Source organism: Rhea pennata, chromosome 13 (assembly GCF_028389875.1).
Source record: "Rhea pennata isolate bPtePen1 chromosome 13, bPtePen1.pri, whole genome shotgun sequence".
NCBI lineage: Eukaryota > Metazoa > Chordata > Aves > Rheiformes > Rheidae > Rhea > Rhea pennata.
In genome coordinates, this window is record NC_084675.1 from 15,861,545 (window position 1) to 15,882,729 (window position 21,185).

The window sequence follows — 21,185 nt, forward strand, 5'->3', positions numbered from 1 at the left end:
GGAAACTTAAAAATTTTTAATTAGCAGAAGAATGTTCCTTTCTGTGACAGGGGATACTATTGAAGCCTGTAGAGATCTGAGATGCGTAGTCCTGGTGCAGATTAAGCACTTTGAGTGTAATTAAGATTATAGGGATCTTTTTCCAGTTATAATTACACATCAGTGCTTCGATATGGTGTCATCTTGCCATTTCTTGCTAGCAGCAGCACATGTGTGGTTTGACACTTAGACCATGTGGATTGTTCGCATTATATCACACTAATAAGGTCAGCACACCTGAGAGAGAACTAGTTACTGCACAGCTTTTCCCTTCTCTGCTTCAGCATGTGTCATCAGCGAGGCTCTGCAGGTCACTGTGCTGATACTGCTGGGCTCTTCTCCGGCAGATGGTTGGGTTGCAAGTGTGAGGTCTAATCTCATTGCCCCCCCCCCCCCATTCCTTTGGTATATCTTTAGTTCTGAAGAGTTTGTTAAATCTGAGTACAGCATGTATAATTTTCTCATTAAATCAATGGATGAGGTCATTATATGTTAAAAGGAGGAAATAACTAGTTCACGCATGTTATCTTCACAAAAATATGAGCTGAGCAATTCTGCACTGACCTTTCAATATCATTCAGAATTAAATTCCATATGCGTTCTACTACTGTATTCCATTCTGATGCTGCTATGTTGTTAGAATAGCTTTGGGAGGAAAAATGACTATTCCTTTGTAGCTATTGGATTGTATTTGCTTGTCACACTTTTTTTCACCTATATTTAACTGCTTAATTAAATGCTCATGCAATGATTTAAACTGTGTATTGACATCAAATAGCTGCTTATTGAAATAAAAACTGCTATGGACTTTGCATGTATTGCTGTCTCAAATACAGGCCTTGATATGCTTAAGAGTAAAAATGGAAAGACTTACATCTTTTATATAATGTAGAAAAGACATTAATATAGATTTATAATTAAAAAATGAATTGGTCTGTCTCAGTGGCAGGAAGAGATTTCTGCAGGATGTAATTTAGAACACACAAAATCCTTGCTACAGAGGTGCTGTAAAAATACAAACTAGGAGTACATATTTATTAGAGAAATTAATATTGGGGTGATTTAAGCATGGAGTAATGGAATAGTAACCTTATTCTAGGGCCTCAGTTTTCATATTTGTGAGTATGCTTAATTGTTCTATTGTAATGCTTTAAGTGAACTGATAACAAATATAAATCTCTAATATTTCCTTATTAGGGTTTCACCTGAAGCCATCACAGAAGTATTTATCTTTCCTACTGGAAATGTTCTGTACTAGCTAACTTTTAATGAAAATGCGTGAATATACTACAAAGAAAAATGAGTACTTTGTCTCATAGCTTTGTCTGTTATTCTGTGTTCAGGACCTACCACTGCTGACTTTTAATCTACTGCGGCTTTGGAAATCGTTAGAGCACAGTTGATTGATAGATTGAAAGGTAGAGCAAGAGTTATTTGATGGAAAGTAATTTTTTTAATGTTGAGTATTGCCTTCTATAACCAAATTTGGAAACACTTAAGTTTGTCATGTTACAGCATATGTATATTTGATCACAGTAAATTATTTCCCAAGAGCAAGAATTGCAAAAGAATTATTACTATTTCCTGATGTAAAATTATGATCTGAACAGATGTATAGTGCTTTGTTTCTTAAGTTTTCAATATTGAAGAGGAAGAGGGAGTTCTAAAAGTATAATTTTCGTCTCATGAAAATGAAGTATTGAGGTCAGGGACTCTGAATAAATTGACTTTTTTTGTTATTCGTGCATCTGACTTGTATTGGCTGAGGCTTGATCTGATGAAAAAAATTAGAGCTGGATAAAGTGTTTTATCTTAATGCAGGTTTTCTTTCAATTCGCATTTGCACAAGAGGAGGATGACTTTTTCAAGGTTGAGGACAAAACATTAAAAAGCAATAGGTAGAACGTTCAAAAGCCAAGGGTGCCTCTGCCAAGCTGTAGGAGCTCTCATGTTCAGTTGGTTCTGCTCTGTGCAAGATTAATGTCCTGACCCTCTTATTTATTAGTCTAGCATATCTCTGCCTCTTTTGATTTTTTTTTTTTTTTTTTTTTTTTTTACCAGAGAACTTTTCCAGTCTGTTGCTAAAACTGGTCTATTCTCAGTCTGTCATGTGTTCTGAACAAAAAATTTTGTTGAGCTAGTCAAGAATTTGGCTGTTTCAAATATTGTCTGATAGGGTGACTTGCCAAATGAGAAAGAGCACAATGAAATGGTTTCTGTTTGAAGTTGAGTTCATCCCTTTGCTTTCAAGATAAGAAATTCCTGAACTGAGAAGGCAAATGCAACTTCGACTTTAAGAAAGGACACAGGGAAAGGTCAAAACAATTTAAAAGAGATTTGCCTCTTCAAATAAGGCAAGTAGTTATGTTGTTTTAAAAAAGGAAATGAAATCTTCATTGTGGAGGACTTATTCATGTAAAACAGATTAAAATATGCATTTGTAATATGTAAATATAGAGTCAATTAACATGAGGGTTTTTTACAATATAAATGATTGTAACCTGCCAGTGTCCTCTGGGACGACTTTGAAACTGAAATGCTTCTTCCCTGTAGTCCCAGTTAACAGAAATCAATAAACAGTAAACATAGAGTAGTCTGTTGCCAAGTGAGCAGTGTCTGAACAGGACAGTTTAATTTTCAACAGATGAGCAGAATTTACCAGGAATAGATGCACTCGCGAGTCCACAAAGCACTGTGTGCTTCTCGGGACCAGTTCCAGTAGGCAACAGAAAGCGTCAAATTCAGGAAGGGGGTTAAATCTCTGCATCTGGAGACTCTGCTGTCTGTTTTGCTTCTCATTGTCAGCTGCACCTGTATAGTCAGGACAAAGCAGGTATAAAAATGCGGAGATGCTTGCTCCCACTGTCAGTTTGATCTTTTCTTTGCCCCTTGAAAGGCTCCATCGGAGGAGGATGGTTTGAGAGTGTGGGAGGTGAAGGAGATCTTGGTGAGCCCCTTCAGGCCAGGTGGCAGCTTTGCCCCTGAGCAGCCCTGCGAAGAGGCAGGGAGACATGGGGCCGAGTTCTTGCTAGCTCTCACTGTTGCTGCAGCTCTTCATAGACCTGATGATGTCAGGAATAATCAAGTCCTAATGAAGAGACAGCAGGTTATTTCTACATCGAATCATACTCACTTTTTTCCTTGAACAGTTGGAATAATTATTCTGTAACTAAATTATACTGAGTAATGTAAGCATTTAAGTGCCCGTGCTTTACTCCCATCTTCAGAATTTAGCTTTTTGGAAAACTCTATATATAACCACTGAATCTTTACCATACATATAGATATGTAATACAACTAAGACATCTGACCATTTTTACATGAAGTGTGCTTATATACAACTTTCTCTTCATATGCAAAATGAAAATTAGAGGTTATGATCCTTGAAATATTCATCACCGCATCTTTAATTGCGCTAATCCAAGGTGCAAATCACTTGCATGTTTCTGGCACTACAGAGGCTGGCTCAACTAAGTATGAAACTCTTAAAATTAAGTAGATTGCTGAGGGTTTTGTGCATTTGCAATGTTCAGCATTTGAAAGCAGTGTTTGCTGAAAGTCTATCTACTTAAAATTCAAGCACTCTGCAACTAAGGAACTCCAAAAAGAGGTAATGAACCATAAATTATTGCCGTTAGATATTTAATACTCAATCAGTATGTGCTCTCTCATGCATATCCCACTGGCATTGCATTTATTCTGACAGTGTGGTACTGGTTCAATTACTTTGCTCATTTACAATAAAAGATTAATGAAAAGAGGTATATTTTAGTTCACAGAGATTAATTGCATCCCTTCCTTTCCCTACACTGGAAATATTCAACCCATAATCCTGATAGCTTTTTCGTCAACAAGTACATGGAAAATTAATAGACTTTCTTCTGCTGGAATCCTCAGTGGGTTTGCAGATACAAACATCCAGGGAAAGGCTGACTGAAAGTTGGCTTTCTGGTATGGAGGAATTAATTTACCTTCTCTCCCTCTCTCTCTTTCTCTTTCCTTCTGTCTCTAATCCACTGTGATGACACTTTGAATTAGCCAGAATAAAAATGCTTGTGCAGTAAGGGTTTGAAACCAGCACACTATTTGGCTGGTGTAGTCCAACTAATATACATGGTGTATTCCCTGCTGAGGTACAGCCAAGGGCTGCTGGTTGTTGTGAGGGTGGATTGGCATAGCGAGCACTTTCTAGTGTGTTACCGCCTTTTAACAGCTTTTGTATCTGCAGAGTATATGCTAAGGTTACTAATAAAGATTTATTGTTCATCTTGCCAGAAATATAGTTTATATTTGTTTAAAATCATGGGGAACTAGATTTTCACATGGTTAGTGACTGAACAACCTCTTAGACATTTTAGTTTGCAGTTGTTGTTTCACTGTGCAAAGATGACAGGAAAAAAAATCAGCAGAAAGGCTTATCGTATGTCTTGTTGACATGTGGGCGGAAGCAATAAGGCCTTATACCGCTTTATTTTGTAGGAGTTTTATCTAACTTAACAAGTAAACCAATCTAAGAAAAAGGCAATAAAAGGACAGTAATTACAATATCGGGACAAAACCAACCAGTGATTGTGGGCTTATAAAAATATGAAGCTAGAGGCATAAAAGCAAGAAAACCTTAATACAGATGTTAAACACTGGATGTTTGCAGCTGGAGCTGGCTTTGGCTTTGCCTCTGCAGTGACCTCTGGAATCCCAGTACAGCCAGGCTGATCTCCTGCTGTGGCTTTGGGTTCAGCCTAGATAAGCTTCCAGAAGTTCAGAATTCATCCCAGCTTTCCAGACCTGGTGAAGTCTGATAAAAAAGCTTCCTGGCAATATTTTGGCCGTTCTGGTTCTATTCCCTACTGGAAACTATTAGTTAAAAAACAAAAACCAAAAAAAACCCACACTATTTTAGACCTTACACCTTTGCTTTGGGCATAAAAATAGATGAAGGCTTTGCGTATGTGTCTGGTACATGCACTTATCTTACCTAACTTGTTTGCCTCTTTCTGGTCACACAGTAAAAATTCTTACAGCTAGCTTTGAAAATATATCCAGATATCCTTCCCTAAATCTACTGAAAAATATGTAATAGCTCTCTCAAGCTTTATATCCAGCTCAACCTAAAAGTGCAGTTTTAATTAGGATTTTTTAATAAATCTACTATTTTCCATCTCATTAAGGACTGATGCCTCATTATTAATTCAGGGTGAGCCTTGCTCACTTGAAAAGCAGAATTAAATCTGAACTGCCTTATGACTATTTACAGGCAGTTCAGACTAAGGTAAATGGAGAAGCTTGACTTCAGGAAGTCTCCAGGTCCTCTGTGGTCATTATCTCAGCCAGATTTCCCTCTTGTGGGCTAAACAAAGACTTGGATAAGATACCAAGCTTGATTGCTTGTATCTGAATAATGAAGACTTTAGCAGCCTGTTTAATCCATTTGCCTGTGTTTTTTTTTTTTTTTTTTTTTAGTCATTTTTTTGTCTCAGTAAAATAGCACAGTATAAGAGATTGAGCTCCAAGCTTGAGAAAAAGGGCATGTATCAAAACCATCTGCACAAATTTTGAATTTTTTAGACACTATTGCTTAACGTAGTAGACTCTCACTGTGTAGTGCTGTTCATTTTATTTATCTTCAGTTTTGGATCTTGAAAATGGTTTCACTGGGCAAAATTGTGATTTTCTGGCACTCTTCAGGATAAAAAGTTTTATCTTAACTTGGTTTTAGTTAGTGTTTGCTGGTAGCTACCTCAGATTTAAAAAAAAACCTGCTGCAAAACACTTGCTGCATATAATTCTTTCTTGTGTGAAATGTACATTCTGATACTTTAAAACTGATTAACTTAGGCAGACAGAAGTAAAATAACATAATTTCTTTGAATGCTGTATGACTATATTTGATTTCTGATCTTTCTACTAGTGGGTTTTTAATAATACAATAATATACTTTAGAGCTGCCTGTAATTACTTGGAAGATATAACTTCTCTTTGTGTAAATTGTATGCCTATAATTAAAAGAAGATCAGGAGTATATATCTTTAGTGACTAATACTCATGATAATGTAAAACTTGTGTAAATTTTAGTAGAAAACAACTTCTTATTTGCTTTTATTTAATTCTGTGCAAATTGACATATAACTATTTTCCTGACATTGAATTATACAGCATGTATTATGGGGAAAATATGAGGGAAAAATACCATTTTCAATTCTGTAAATGTATCTGTGAGCCCTTTGTAGAATGCAACATGGAGGTGAGCCTTATCGTAGGACTCCTTCACAGATGCATGGTGCAGGAGCCTAAACTGGAAGTTTGTGTTCAACTCAAAAATTGTAAAGCTGAAAATCATTTGTTGCTTAGCCCTATGGGCACCTAAGCTGCAAGGGTAGCTCAAGCTTTTAACCTTAGATTCTTTGTGCCAAAGTGGAACCATGGATGGTTTTTCTCAGAGTTTCACTCTCCCTAGTGAGATCAGACTATCTGTCCATAGCCTGAGTTGCTCAGTGTCTAGCCTGTGAGTAAGACTGAAACAGGTGGGTTTAAATCCTCTGTGGCAGGGCCTAGAGCTGAGCTCTGCTGCTGCTGAGGTGGGGTGAGGTTTTGGCTACTGAGTCTCATGTGACAGCAGACACTGCAGGAAGGAAAGAGGTTCATGACAGAGTGGGGTTTTTTTCTTGAAAAATGAGTTGGAAAGTCTTCTATCTTATAGGACAGTCTGAGGAAGATGTTCTGATCAAACTTCTTGAGGGCTTCTACAGTATCTAGCAGTGATGAGATTACTCACAGCGATATCCTCTGTGAAAGTTCAGTTCGTTCAGCTGTCACTGCTTGCTGGCAGTGGTGTGGTTGCAACACTTACAGGGCATAGAGATTTCATGCTGCTGCCCCAAACTCTTCCGTTTCTGTTCTTCTACTGGATCTTCCTCAGTCTAATCGCCCAAGGAGTTTCCCAAGTTTTGCTTGTTATTAAGCTTCTGGTTGAATATTTGTAAAGTTATGCCCGTTTCCTACCGCAGAAGGATTAGATGTTGGTCTACAACTCCAAAATGAAATTACTGTTCACAAAAAGTGCTGCTGAGAGAGGCCACTTTAAGTATTGCAATTCAGGAATTAATACCTGCTTCTCCAGGTGCCTGAGGTTCTGAACCAATTCATTTAGCGTGGTATTAAGAGATGAGAGCAAAGAAATTGAGGGGGAATGCTCTTTTTGGCATTTAATTGCATTTAGCAGTCCTTAAGTCACTTCTTCTGCACCTTCTTCTTCATCTCAGAGAATGCATCGTGAAGTCTAATATCTTAAATCTGAGCATCTCTTCAAAAGCAAAACAAAAAAAGAAACTCTTTAAAAAATCATGTTATACAGATATTGCTTCTTTATCTCAGCAATAACACAAATGAAAACAAAGTAAGGAGACAGATGATGATGAATCTTGGAAAAAAAAAATCTGCCAGCATATCTTAAATCAAGCAAGCTGATATGGGTGAAGAGGCATGATCTGATCTGTTGAATTCTTGTAGTGACCTACAGTGCTGACTCAGACTGTACAGGCTTGCGTAATCCTTCTCTTGTGGGGGAAGAAAGTCACGCTATTTCTTAATGCAATTAAATATCCAGTGCAACAGATATGCTCGTCCTTTATGAAGGTAAAATGAGATTCATTTCAGTCATTTTACTTCTTAACTAAATGTTACTGAAGCCTAGTGTTTAAAATAGCCTTATTTATTAATATACTATTTTAAGAAAGAGCAACTCTATGAAAGGCTGCTTGTTAGGAGTAAAAGGCAGAAAACCATCACTGTGAATTAAGAATCACCCTTAGATACAAATATTAATGTATTCTCAGAACCATCATTCTTTAACAACAATCTCTCCCTGGAGGCTAATAGGGAAGGTAGAAGAAAAATGCTGCTTGAATGCATCTATATTGAATATATTCTGATATTCTTCTGAGTCAATCAGTTGCTCATTTTTCTCCCTCCATATCTTGATATTGCTTAGCTCCATTACAATACAAGAACTATTTAAGTTTATAGAAGGGTTTATATGATTGAACTGAATTGGATGCTCAGGAAATTGGATGCTGAGAAAATTCCCTCTACCTCTCTATATTGTAAGTCAAGAAGGAACAGCAGCCAGTTTGAGTTCTAAAGCTTAAAATTATATATGCATTATGAATTATATAGGGAAGAAAAACTGCCTAGGAGCATAAAAAACAATGTAGATGAAGTGAGGCTTCTCGATCAAAAATTATACTGCATGGCTTTGATTAGCTTCTGCTTGGAGTTCTCAAATACTATAAATTGTTTTTGCTTTATAAGATTTTTCCGAATTTTTGGAAAGACCTAGAAGTGCTTTCAGGCTTGCTTGGAAAAAAAAAAAAAAAAAAGGTGAGAAGAGCCTGTTTCTAGAGCTAATTCTTGCTTAATTCTGATATTGATGACAGGTGGTATTTTGCCAGCTGATTATGATCCATTGGGTGTACTCCAAGAATGATGGTCATCCTAATTGAATCGTATTTTTCATAAAATACAAGTCCTTTGTAAAATGCCTTTCTTCAATTTTTCTACTGTCCTTATCCATTCACTTTATAAAGTCTCTGAATTTCCTCGCTGGATATGCACTTGTGGGATGCGGAGTAATAGAGTTCCTTTGTGCATGACTGTAATACGAACGATGAGCTGCTTTGAACTCAGTGATCTCCTGGGCTGTAAGGGATTTTTAGTCACATCACCCAGTAAATGTAGTGGACTAAAAGTCAGTCAATAGTGAAAGATGGAGTACTACATATAGCACAGAGATTCCTTCATTACATCTTGGTAGCCAGTATTACAGTTTTTTATAGTAAAATTGGTAAGTGTTCAGAAGATTCATAGGTGTACAAGTCTCATCATCAAATTAAAGCAAGACCGATGTTCATTTGCTTTGATGTGACTTCTTGGCAGTTAACTCCTTTTTTTTTCAGATTCAAGAAAAGGATCCTTTATGAAGGAGGAGGAGGAGAACTCCCAGGAGATCTAGTATTTTCCTAGAAAAGCAAAAATTGTAAACCAGAGAGCTGGGTCACTGGTGTGGAATGGATGGTGACAAAATGCATCAATAGGATATTGCAGCCAGATTCAGCCCTGGAGAGAAGCCAAAAAAGCCTGTGAAAGCTAATGACATTATTGATAAACTTACCACATGTGTTTCAGAATAAGACTTGGTGTGAATAGAACTGAAATGACTGACTGATGCATTTGTAATCCTTAAACCTGTCAGTTTTATCCTCTTCCAAGCACTCTAGTGATTTGTGTTCTCTGAATTGTTTTTCTTTGCAATCTTTGTCTCACTATAGGGTTCTCTGTTCAGAATAGAAAATGAAAGAGGGGGAAAAGAAAACTGAACAATTTCACAAGAAATTTATTGCAGATAGCAATTTAGAAGACTCATTCTGGGATCAGCGTGAGGAAAATACAGTAAGATCCTAAGACAGCCAATATAATGCAAGTGCAGCAAATATATTCAGTGATTGAATGCACAATATCATTTTTTCCCATTCAGATTAATAAAGATCATAACTCATTTTGCTGTAGTAGACAGTATTAAGTAAATATTAAGTTAAGTGCTAATTAGTATCCAGCTATTGTAAAAGCAGCAAATACAGTGCGCACACACAGGAGATGAGTTCAAATTAGTAGAAATTCTTAAGTTGCTGGTTAGTGGGGAATGGTTTAAGTAGTGTATGACAGAAGTCTCTTCAGTAGCAAAAAGGTGAAAAATGCTTGTAGGAGTTCTCCATGCAGTCCAAAAAAAAGTACCCTGCTGGGGTGGTGGTGAAGGCCAGTTTTAAAGTTTCAGGATCTTCAAGTCTGATGCAGGGAAACCAAAGAGATAGGCAGTTCCAGTATGGTCAGGTCTGTTCTCACCGTCGTCTTCTGATTGCTGTGGTTTTAACATACGTTGTTTTCTGATGGACTCTTCCTTTCCTCCCCACTAAACATTTTTTGAAATGCAAAGACAGTCTTATAAATTGAGTCAGCAGAGCTGGTCAAAACCCAGTAAAAACAGCAATTTTGATAAAAGTATTCCAACTGGCTACAGAAATCAATAAAACATCAGGCACTGTATTTAGATATATGTGCATCTCTGTATCTCGGCTTCAGCTTTTGACTCTGTGGGAGGTGTGTTCTGCAGAGGTGAAAGTCATGCAATAAACTCCAGTTTCATGAAATAAATTATATTGATCAACCAGCCTTGACAGTCTAACCTTTGCTCTGCCCATGATTGCAGGAGCAGTGATTTTAATTTGCAGGGGGTGAAGTGATGTAAATAAAGGTGTGGGAAAGGCCCCAGGGGGAGGTTGGTTGGGGCTGTTAAGGCCTATTGGGGTGTTTGGGGCCCTGATAATGGCTGAATTAAACATACTATTTTATTTGTGTATAAACCCATTTTTTCCCTCTTAGTTCTCTTCTGGAAGTATTTAAAACTTTTATTCCTTGCTGATTCCTGTACAGCACAACATTGGATATAAAATGCTCAGGTCCTATAACAAGAGCTTAGCAATTTTGCTTGGTTTTATTTTCTGTATCAGAGTGAGAAGTGAAGAGGTAATGGCAGCTGGAGCCTGGGAATGCTTCAGGGTGCTGGTTGCTGCTTTGCCTCCAGCTAGGTGTTAACCAGAAGTTCTGGCTCTTGTCTAGATTTTACAGTAGTGTCATCTCATCAGAGTTTGGACTTTCTAGAGTTCATGGTTTAACCCAGATGTTGCATGCTCATTTTGAAAGATCAGTAAATTCATTTTCGCCTAAAAAGCCAAGTACAGTCAGCTATGTCACTGCCTAGTCTGTTCTTTGGTAAAATGTTCTCAGAAAAGTAGTACCTGTCTTGTTGACAGTCCTGAGCAATATATTAAAAAGAGCTTACATTCATTTTTGTGTATTCTAATTTCAACTGCTCTTGAGATGCAAAATCTGTAAATGAATTTCACCTCTTAATTATATATTCACTTCAACAGTAAAAATGTTTCTCCTGTTGCAATTTTATCTTTTGTAGTGTTGTTTTCCCTCCCTTCCCACCAACCCAGCTTTGGTACTGGGTGTCCTTCGTGCAGCTTTGCTGTCTTTGCCACCTCTTAAATTTACCTTCTAACCTTGGGGGTTCTGTAGCCAGCAAAGCAAATCTCTTCATCTGTAGGTTCCATGAGTCACCGTACTGGAACTAGGCATGCCCGTATTCCTTTTCTGAACCCTTTCTTGTTTCTTATCCATGCTAATAGCACAAAAATCATGGGCATTTACTGCCTCCTAAGGGGGGAGACCACCTCTGTATCTAATTTTAGGCTTCTGGTGAACAATGGCTATAAACTGTTACTGTTCACTCGAGGATTTTTACCTTGGTTCTCAAAAGCTGTATCCATGTAACTGTTTTCTTAAACTTGCTTTTTGACTGACCTTTTTGAGTCTGTGAGTGGCCTGGAGTGGATAAGAATGAATGCGTTTGCAGCACAGAGCAGAACTCTGTGAAATGCAGTCTGATGTCATGTACTACACTGAATAATTTAAAACTGACAAGGTAGACAAAGAGTATTTATTATTTTATTTTTCAGTAATAGATGGGCTTAATCCTTCGTCTGTCTAGACAATAAGCTGCATCTCAATCAGTTATGTTAACTACTTGCCAGAGTCACTTTGTACTACCCAAAGACCCTGTAAACCTTTACTAAATGGAGCTATTGCAATACGTTGTTAGAGAATTCCTGGAATGCATTTGCTCTTGTGCTGCCAGCGCATTCAAGAGAAGTCGTTCAATACTTGTGTGCCTCTCTTTACCCATTCATAAAACTAGTGTCCATAGAAAGTGTTATCCAGTGCTAATGCTATTTTATGTGAATATTTTTTATAAACTTAGTGAAATGACTTTTTATGTGAACGGAGTTGCATCCAAGAGACCAGCTCTTCTCTACTATCAAAATGCAAAGTTAAGCTTTTGGATGAGATTTAAGTCTTGTGCTTCAGAACAGGACGGGGGGGGGGGGGGAGAATACAATGCATATTGCAGTGTGCCAGACTTGCAAAGTCCTTTCCCTGAAGCCACAGTATGTGTTAAGTAAATGAGGAAAGCTTAAACTTGTACTAAGTCAAGTGCTTCAACCTGAGTGTGGGACCTCTTTGTGTATAACAAATATTGGGAAAACTTGCTGTTACTGTACCATTGCAAACTTGAGCATCCAATTTTCATTGAATTTCCATATAATGATGACTTCAACGGTAATTTACTAGCTTTAATTAAAATATTTTCCGGATAATCTTTGGACATTATCCCTTTAATTATAAAAGACATCATTATTAATAGCCTTGGAGACTGCCTTATTTGCTCTAAAATGTAGGTACATGTACAATTAAACTTTTGCCATCTTTCACTATATTCTGGATAGGATCAGTGACCGTTATGCATTACAAGGCTTTCAGAGCTGTGATAATGAAGCAAATTTCTGCTGAAAACCTGTACTTCAAGGGTGTATTAAAGCTCATTAATTTCATTAGCTGAATGTATCTTTTTAACATAACCTTAAATCTCTAGCACCATGGAAGAGTACTGCAGCATGGACCAATTTGTTTAATAACTGTGACTTCATAGCAAATAAACATTTTCACATGATTAGTCTAAGAGTGTGCTAAGACAGGATTTTCTTTCAGAGTTTAGCATTTTCTCTTTTGCATATTTCTTAACTGCATTTGGTGACACATTATACATTCCACATCATTAGGGACTAGGAGAGTTTCAAGAAATGTCATTGCTTGGTACAGAGCCAGTGAAGCCAGGAGTTATTCAGAACAGGCTCAAAGCACAAGCAAAATAGGCTGTGGTCTGGGATGTGAGACAGGATTTGCTCATGTATGAAGAGGCTGGAGTTGCATGTGTCCTCATTTTACATATTTCTTCCAAGCTCTGCCTCTTACTCTCTGAAGAAAGAGGAGGCCATACCTCTTGCCACTTCTTGCCAGGAAGAATGTGCAGTGCAAGGGGGAGGAAAGAAAAGCCATTTCTCTTGCAGAGGCAGTGGTGGAGACTTGAAGATGGACAGTTGTAGGATAGAAAGCAAGTTGAATGGATAGGAGAGGAGTTCCCAGTCCCCAGCGAGTTGGGGGAGGTGGGGAGGAGGAGAAGGGGAATCTCAGGAGGAAGGTTGGCTGCAGAAGAGCAGAAAAATCCTGCTTTCATCCCCTGATCTCTCCCATTCCTGTCTTTATCTCACCTTCTAAAATTCTATTGAACTTACCTCTTCCGTTCTCCCTCAATTCCCAAATGTAATTCCATTTTTTTTTCAGGGAAGTGTTGTGTTTTTGCCTTTTTTTCCACCTGAAGGACTCTAGGCAGAAAAATTATTATATTTAAATCTCTAGGAAGCCTTGAGCTGGCTTTGTCTGTCCTGTTTGGGTCAGACGCCGCGAGGGGTCCGAGCTGTAGCAGCGTGGCAGTTGGCGCGCCTTCGGCACGTTGTCGCCATACTTAGGCACTTGCCTGTTGGGCCTGGATTATCTTTTCGTGTGTCTTGTGGCAACCGGGATGGCTAGGAACAAAGCGCTCTGGAAGAAGGTGCTGGGCTCTGCTCCAGAAGGAGCTGGGGCCCTCGCTTCCAGCCTCTGCTGAGTCTGCTCCAGCATTCCTTCAGCATCCTGCTGAAACTTGTATTATTGTTGAAAATAAGTAAGTGATATTAGAACTTAAGCCAAGTCAATCTCCAGGAGATTTTATGGTCTTGGTCAGATAAACATTTCCATTATTCACCACCATTCTTAAGAAGATATTTTTTCTAAAATAATTGCTGTTGGTAGTATTAAATGCTGTTATTAAGGACTGAAAATGGTCAAATATCCCTTCTCTGACGACGTGCTATGTTGTGACCCCATTTTCCTGACTCTGTTTTTGCGCCTCTTTAATATAAATAAATCAAAAGCAGACAACACTAATCTTAAGGGATCTAAAACCAGCTACACAGCAAATCCTGATAAATACTGGTAGCTGTCTTCATTTCTTTCATAGTTGATCTTTATCCATGCTAAGAGTGTGAAGGGGGGGGGGGGGGGGCGGGAACCCTGCTGAAGTCATAGCAGATCAGTTGGAACATAATGTAATGCATATCTTAAAATGATAGCGTAGTGCAGAGGATTAGTGCTTTGCTTGTTAGCTGGAGAGCTCTACTGTATCCCCTTAATCAGAATTACTAAAATCATACATCTCCAAGTAAACCTACTGACTGTTAACCCGTTACTTTACTAGAATTCCCTAATTTGTTTCCACACTTAAGAAAACAATTTGAATAAAGATTTGACCATAAAATCATTCATCATAAAATTGGTTTGGCTAGTGTTCATTATAAACCTCATTCCAAAGCTCATTTTTCTGGTCTGGTACTTTCCTCTCAAGTCCAAAGTTTGATTCACGTAAGATTGCTCACCCAGAACTTGCTTGGCCTTGTCGCTGTGTGCTGGTATCTCTAGCTGATCGTTCTCCCTGCTAGCTCGGCTGTTAGAGCAGTGTGTTTCCGTAGGGTCCCCTTCCTGTGTCGTGCAGTCATTCTTCATAGGCAGAAGATACCTTAGGAAAGTCAGGGGAGCCTGGCTGTTGCAGCTGTTCCTGAAGCAGGATAAAGTTTTTTGTGAAGAGGGAATTTAAAGCAGGATTCCAAGCGTAAGCAAAAAAGAACTTTCGGATAACGGCAATGCGTTTTCCCGTGTGAAGCTGTTGTTTCCTCTGTCCTGAGAGAGCAAGTGAGCAGCCTAGAAGGGTGGAGCTGCCGCATGGATTTTCTGGAGCGTGCTGATTGCTGCCAGCTCTCTGCACTTGTTCTACCCGCAGCTCCACATCGGTCGTGGATAGAGCAGAGATCTTGACACGCGAGTAAGAGTGCAGTTAAGTGGAAGCCAAAATTGTGATCACTGAGGGAAGACTGGCTGCAGAACTACACTGCTGACTGCTGATAGTGACTCACTATTCCAAAATTCAGTTTCCTTCCCTAACTTGTACTATGTAGCTTAAAAATATTTTGTCTAAATGTTGTCTGTGGGATGAGCTAGGTCTGCACTTCAGTACTTTTTTCTTGAACTGAATTGTTTACCAGCCTTTAGTTTTTATTTTTCCCTTGTTCTTCTCCCAAAAGCTGTATCTGGCTGAATTTGTCTGCTGTTGCTCAAAACGTAGCATCCTCCCTGACTTACAGCCAAGAGAGATCCTCAACCAGAAAGCAATTGTTGTTAATTAGTATCACAATGCCTTAAAGACAAGAGTTGCTTTTTAATTTTGCAAAGTTGATTTTATTTTAATGTCCTTGCAGACTGCTTTCTCGATGAAGTTTAGTAATGTTAATGACAGTAAAGTCATCTGCACTTACTGAGATACAGCTTTGGTTAAGACAAGCTTATAAGAAAACTGAGTTAGAAACTAGTGATCCTCTTTTAGTTGCTTTGAGTAATGTAATTTAGTTTGAGGGTGTTTATCTGAGACATTTTGGAATGGCAGGTTCAGATGCTTACCAACTATGAAATCAATCATCTCAGTTTTCTGACGTAGATTATACTTCAGTGTCGTGAACTCTTGGGCTGAGTTAACTTGCTTTGACCTCACTGGACCTAGGAAATTTAAACTAGTTATACCCCTTCCAGAGCAACTTTCAAGGATCATTATTCTGAAGAGAATTTCTCCTGAAAGTCTTGATGTCTTTTGGATCCTCACTTAGTAGAAGAGGGATTATATACCACCTGCTGCCTTGTGTTTTCTAAGTTTATTATTTTTTGTAAGAATATAACAGCAGTTCAGTTACAGTATTTCTGGTTCTAGAATTCTTGTTCAGAGTAGACTGCAGGTTGTTTTTTTTTGGGGGGGGGGGAGTGTTAAAACACAATGCAGCATATGCTGTGTTGGATTATTATTTTTTAAATGCATAAAACTTTTTTAACTGCAGAATGAAAAGATAGGTTTTCAGAACACTGTATATCCTTTAATAATATACGGTTAACTTAATGGAAAATGCTAGAAGTAATGTCTGTATTCATTATGGTAGGGGACCAAATAAAAACCACTGAAACAGAGGTGTAGGCAACTTTAACGCAAGGTGTTGCTAGTATCCTACCTATGATTACACTGTTTCCCTTCTGATGCTGAAATGAAAACAATCTGTAGTTACATAGTATCTTGCTAATTGCTTTGTGTCCTCATTGAAGTGTTACTTATTAGATCCTACTTCTTGTCTTTTCAGTATTATCTATTTAAACAAACCATCCTAAGTAAATTCTTTGCCTCAAGGCTGAAGTAGAAGCAGGTTGGATTGCTTCATTAAGGCCTAAGTATTGCACCAGGTTCCTGCAGCCAACCACGTGTGTGTTTATTAAACAACATGCATTGTATGATGAATTACTTATCATTGGTTTCTGGATGTTCTAGGTGTTCTCTGTCTAAACCCAACTCGCTAGTACTTGGGCCAGCACTGTGAGGTACATTTTTAGCTGTGGTGTCATGTGAGATAGCAGATTAAATAGTGATATTTGTGTGAGAAGTTAAAGGGTTCATGCCATTTTGAAAGAATTTAATTTTTTGTCTGTTTCTGACCTATAACCTAGGTTATGTTCTGTGATAATAACCATGTTATTCAATTGGAGGAATAAAAAGATTGCCCTTAGTGGTACTTCCAGAGGTTTAGGTTTGAGTGTCACTCATACGAACTGTTAATGCATCACCTCAAGTGTCATTAGCTCCTTCTCTAGCAGTGCTCTGGTTTCTACTCTTGCTCCTTGCTCGCTCACTCGTAGAAGTCCAATTCCTATCCGTTTTCTCCGACCACAGCGGGGTTGCAGGAGCCACTTCTCCTTGGACTTGAGCAGCATTTGGTACTATTCTAGCTCAACAGTAATATTTATTTAAAAATTAGCAATACCAGCCACTCTGAGAAAGCATATAGTCCTCCTTCTTTCCTCTTATAATCTGAGAAGACAAAATGGCTGTGTTCCAAGGGCATTATAATTTGAGGAATACTATGTGATTTAGTGTTCTTTGTTAAATGTTCTTAGATGTCAAGGCAGCTTATATTGAGGATAGTTTAGTTAATTAACAAAAACTTTCATGTTGTAGCAGTATGACATCCACCTAGTAGTAGTAGTAGTAGTAAACATTGCTATTTGAAACCTGGTGTTCCCTGTTAAGGATCTATACTGTTTTTTCTTCAAAATGAACAGAAATATAGAGAAAAATGAAAAGGTACTAAGTAGATATATTTAATAGCTTGTATGAGTCTTATGCATAAATTTATTGCTGAATTCAACATTGATTCTGGAGCCATAAAGCTATGTATGACCCAGATGCTGGCACCTGTGCTCCTGGTGCTAAATTCGAGCACTTCTAGTGAAGTGAGTGTAATCTCTACTGGAGCAAGGAGCTCGTAGCCAGGCCTAGATGGCATCTAAGCATTGTAGATAGCACCTAGAACGGCTGTCCCGAGAAGGTGTGTGACTGATGCTTCTTACTTTTGTACCCTGCCTGTATCCTTGTTGCAGAAGTCTGTCTTGTTTGCAGACTTGGGCAGGGTAAATACACTACATTGTGTGTCAAAAAACAAATGGCAGATTTGCTGTGTAGGGCTGGGAGCTCACTGCACTGTCTTTCTATAGTTCAGTAGTATTTTACACGGTATACCTCAGCCGTCCTGCTGCTGCCATTAAAAGGCAAACCCCCAAACCCCATGCTGTATTGGTCTGAATGCTGTGCTGATACCAGGCAATACCGGTTGGGTAACTTGGCCTTAATAACTATGTTCTGTGACAGGTATTTAAGGCTGGAGCCCTAAAGCAGGAAAGAGAACTCCGGACGCTGGAGGGCAGGTCATGCAAAGTGGTGAGAGGTCACTGGGTATTGAAACAAAAGTAGATGAGCTCTTAAGAGGAGGAGGGGAAAAAAGTAGTAGTCCAAAAACTGAAGACCCTTAATGAATAAAAAAAAAGGAGTATGAAGAAATTTCAACATTATCATGAGACAACTTATCTCTCAAGCATCTTGAAACAATACAATATTATGTTTTGTCTTTGAATTAGTTACTGATCAGATCACTTCTCTTTTTATCTTTTCAAAGGTCTAGCAAGGCCTTTAAAATCATTTCGTCTCAACTCTTCTGTATGGTGTAAATATTTGATGGCATAAAATCCTGTGGGCACTGCAATAATTATACAAATTGTAGTGCTAATCCTTGGTATCAATAATGCCTTTGGAGAAAATAGCATTATGTACTTTATTCCCAGAGAATAATAACAATATTAATGCAGCACTGACACTTGGCAGCACTGCTTTCCCAGCCTATGTTCACTTGGCAATTGGAATTGTAAAGAAGCATAGAAAGCACAAATTTCTGGCTGCAGTTCTGCTTCTAGTGGCAGAAAGAATTTGGCATTTAATGATATGCAAAGTGCTGTTTCTGTTTGATTGTAGTATAATATGTATGCCTTGGAGCGTGACTTAAAGTAATTTAACAACTGGAATAACAGGCATTTGGGAAGAAACTAATTTCACATGAAGGCAGATCACAGACGCTAGGCATGTTCATAAAAATGTTACCTTGTCATGCTATATGAAGTTGGATATCAAGCTAGGAAGATGATGATGTTGGGGGGCAACATTCCTTAGTGCAGACTGGATGAGATCCACTTGACAAAATAACATCATTAGTGAAATGTAAATACTGTAGCTAACCTGCTTTACAGACCCATATCAAAGATGGATGAAATAATTTTCTTAAACCTTTTGAGGCTTTTACACTATGCAAAAGAGTACATGTGCACACATGCAAAAAATAGTGTTACAATGTATGGTACAGGTTCTGCGCTGCTGCATGGCTGCCCATCACTCTGTTTTCTCTGTTTAAATCAACTTGGAGAAGGAAATATGTCATTTGAGGTAGGAAGTGATTTTGGGTTTGGAGTCTAGTTGCCTCTCAACTATTTTGCTGGTAGACTTGTCAAATTGAATAACTATCAATAACTGTTGTCCGCAGCTACTGGAAGCTTAGCTGAAGCTGCTGTTGTGTTTGTGTAGGTCAAAGCAGATGTGGAAGGACAGAAAAAAAGAGGAGGAGGAAGGGGAAAAAATAGTAGTTTGTGTTACTGTCTCTCAAATGCTTTGTGCCACAGCCAATTTTGGAGAGCTAAAAACTTAGTTTAGCTTCCATCCCCACGTTTAGCTGAACAGAGGATTGAATATGGAAAAGATCTGTGTTTTGGGATGATCACTTTTTTTTTTTTTTTTTTCCCGCTTTCCAGTCTGTCTTAAACTATCCTGACTAATTTTTTTGCCGGTGGAAAAATGAGGAGGAAATGGGAAATGGTATAGTGTGTGCCACAGGAGAGCTTGGCAAAAAGAGAGATGACTGTGGGTAGGAATATGGAAGTGCTGTCCTGGGTGTTATCAGTGTGGCTACAGAGTCCATAGTTAGATGATTATTCACCCTGACTAAGATCTGTGGTGGTTTTTGACATCTTCAGCTAATAATGGGAGAACCCCAGATTTTCTTTTAGGAGGTATAAACCCCAATTCTCAATGTGTCATATTCCGCAAGGTTCCCAAGACCTTTTTGAAGTAAAACTGAGGTTAAAATTATTTTTAGAATAGAAATCACTTACACTTTTGTAGTAGCTTTCATCCAAGATGTTATTGCTTTACCAAGTGTAATGAAGTAAGCCTCATGACAGAGTTGTGCAGGAAGGAAAGGATATAGCTTTTTCTTTGTGCTGTGATAGAAATGACAGCAAAAATTGCAAAGTCAAACCTTCCAAGGAAACAAAAACCAAATTTTTTCTTCACTGTATTTTTCAATTCTTCCTTCTTGTTCATGTGTCTTATGGTGTAGCTCTAAATAATTATACAAAATAATTTTCATGTGCATCCTTATTGAATGCATAAGATAGCATAAAAAAGCTAGAAATATTTTAGAAAAATCAGTTAACCCAGCCTTCAGTCCCTTGGACTTTGCAATTTCTTGGTATGTGATATGTTTATATGCAGTATGAGTGTTGTGTGACTGCTGTATGTGGAGATGCTCTTACCGTAGCACAGGAAAAAAGACTTATGATATGCAATCATGAAGTGTCAACTCATTGCCCTTAATCTCTGGGATACCCTGGATCTTGGGAAGCTGCATCCCATTCTGTGTCCAGGTAGTCGTTGCTATTTCTCTCTCGCTATGAGTATTGTACAGCAGAATGTTCTGTTTCTTTTTCTTTTCTTTCTTTCTTTTTTTTTTAAGCTGTAGTATTTCAGTCAACTGAAAAATGCAGAATTAAGACTACAAGTGATATCTTTTCCTATTTCTATTACTTTTAAGACTCTGAAGTATTTGACAAGGCAATCTGACAGATGCAGTCAGAGCTAGATGTTATATCCTATTCTGAATTTTGTTACAGTTGCCATTTTTGGTGACTATTAACTAAGTTCTGTGTGGCACCACTCCTAAGCATGAGAATTCAATAGTATAATGAGATTCATAGTAGAACATGCCAATGCTCATTTGAGACCTGTTTATCATATTCCCTTCAGTTCAAAATAATTTCTTCCCTTCAAAAAAGATAATTTAGGAAATGTTTTAGGTGAAATTATAGATTAGTGTTCTACTCATTCATGCTTAAAACTGAGCTCCATTTGAGCTGTAGTGACCAATAAATTGTATATTTTAATTTTTTTCCTTTATTCTTGAAGATTATTGTATATTGGTAAATGATCCTTTTTTTTCCTGCATTTTACCAGCTAATTTTTGATCAAAGGAGAATGAAAATCTAAACATCAAAGGTGTTTCTTAAGGATTTACAGATCTTTTCTTTTTTCAGGGTGAGAAAATAGGACTGCTAGCTTTGAAGATACTGCATTGTATCTGTCTGGAAAAATAATCTTCAGTCACTTAAACAATATCAGATCTATTGGTAATTTTCATCCTTGTATGTTATATTAACTTTTCCATTTCTTCAGCAGAGCTACGTGGACAATATGGTGCAATAAAGGAGTGCATCGAATGTAATTATAGTAATTCGGACAAAAAAGTGTTATTTCACCAAAAATTAATATTGTTAAAAATTCTAGTATAACTTTCAATTACAAAAAAAAAAAAAAGGCAGTGAAATGGACTAGACTAAAAGCATATCAAAACAAG

General features: G+C 37.9%; 1 long non-coding RNA gene across 3 annotated transcripts; it reads right to left on the reverse strand.

Moving 5' to 3' along the window:
* Window positions 1-1,503: 1,503 nt before the first annotated feature.
* Window positions 1,504-15,625, reverse strand: LOC134146402 (uncharacterized). Of its 3 annotated transcripts, none has more exons than XR_009959841.1 (5): window positions 15,541-15,625; window positions 14,466-14,605; window positions 9,826-10,000; window positions 9,206-9,368; window positions 1,504-3,127 (listed from the first exon to the last, which is right to left on the reverse strand). It is a non-coding gene; the product is annotated as an uncharacterized LOC134146402 (long non-coding RNA). The 3 variants fall into 3 exon arrangements; XR_009959839.1 differs by having other exon boundaries at window positions 14,466-14,644; XR_009959840.1 differs by lacking the exon at window positions 9,206-9,368 and having other exon boundaries at window positions 14,466-14,644.
* Window positions 15,626-21,185: the final 5,560 nt, after the last annotated feature.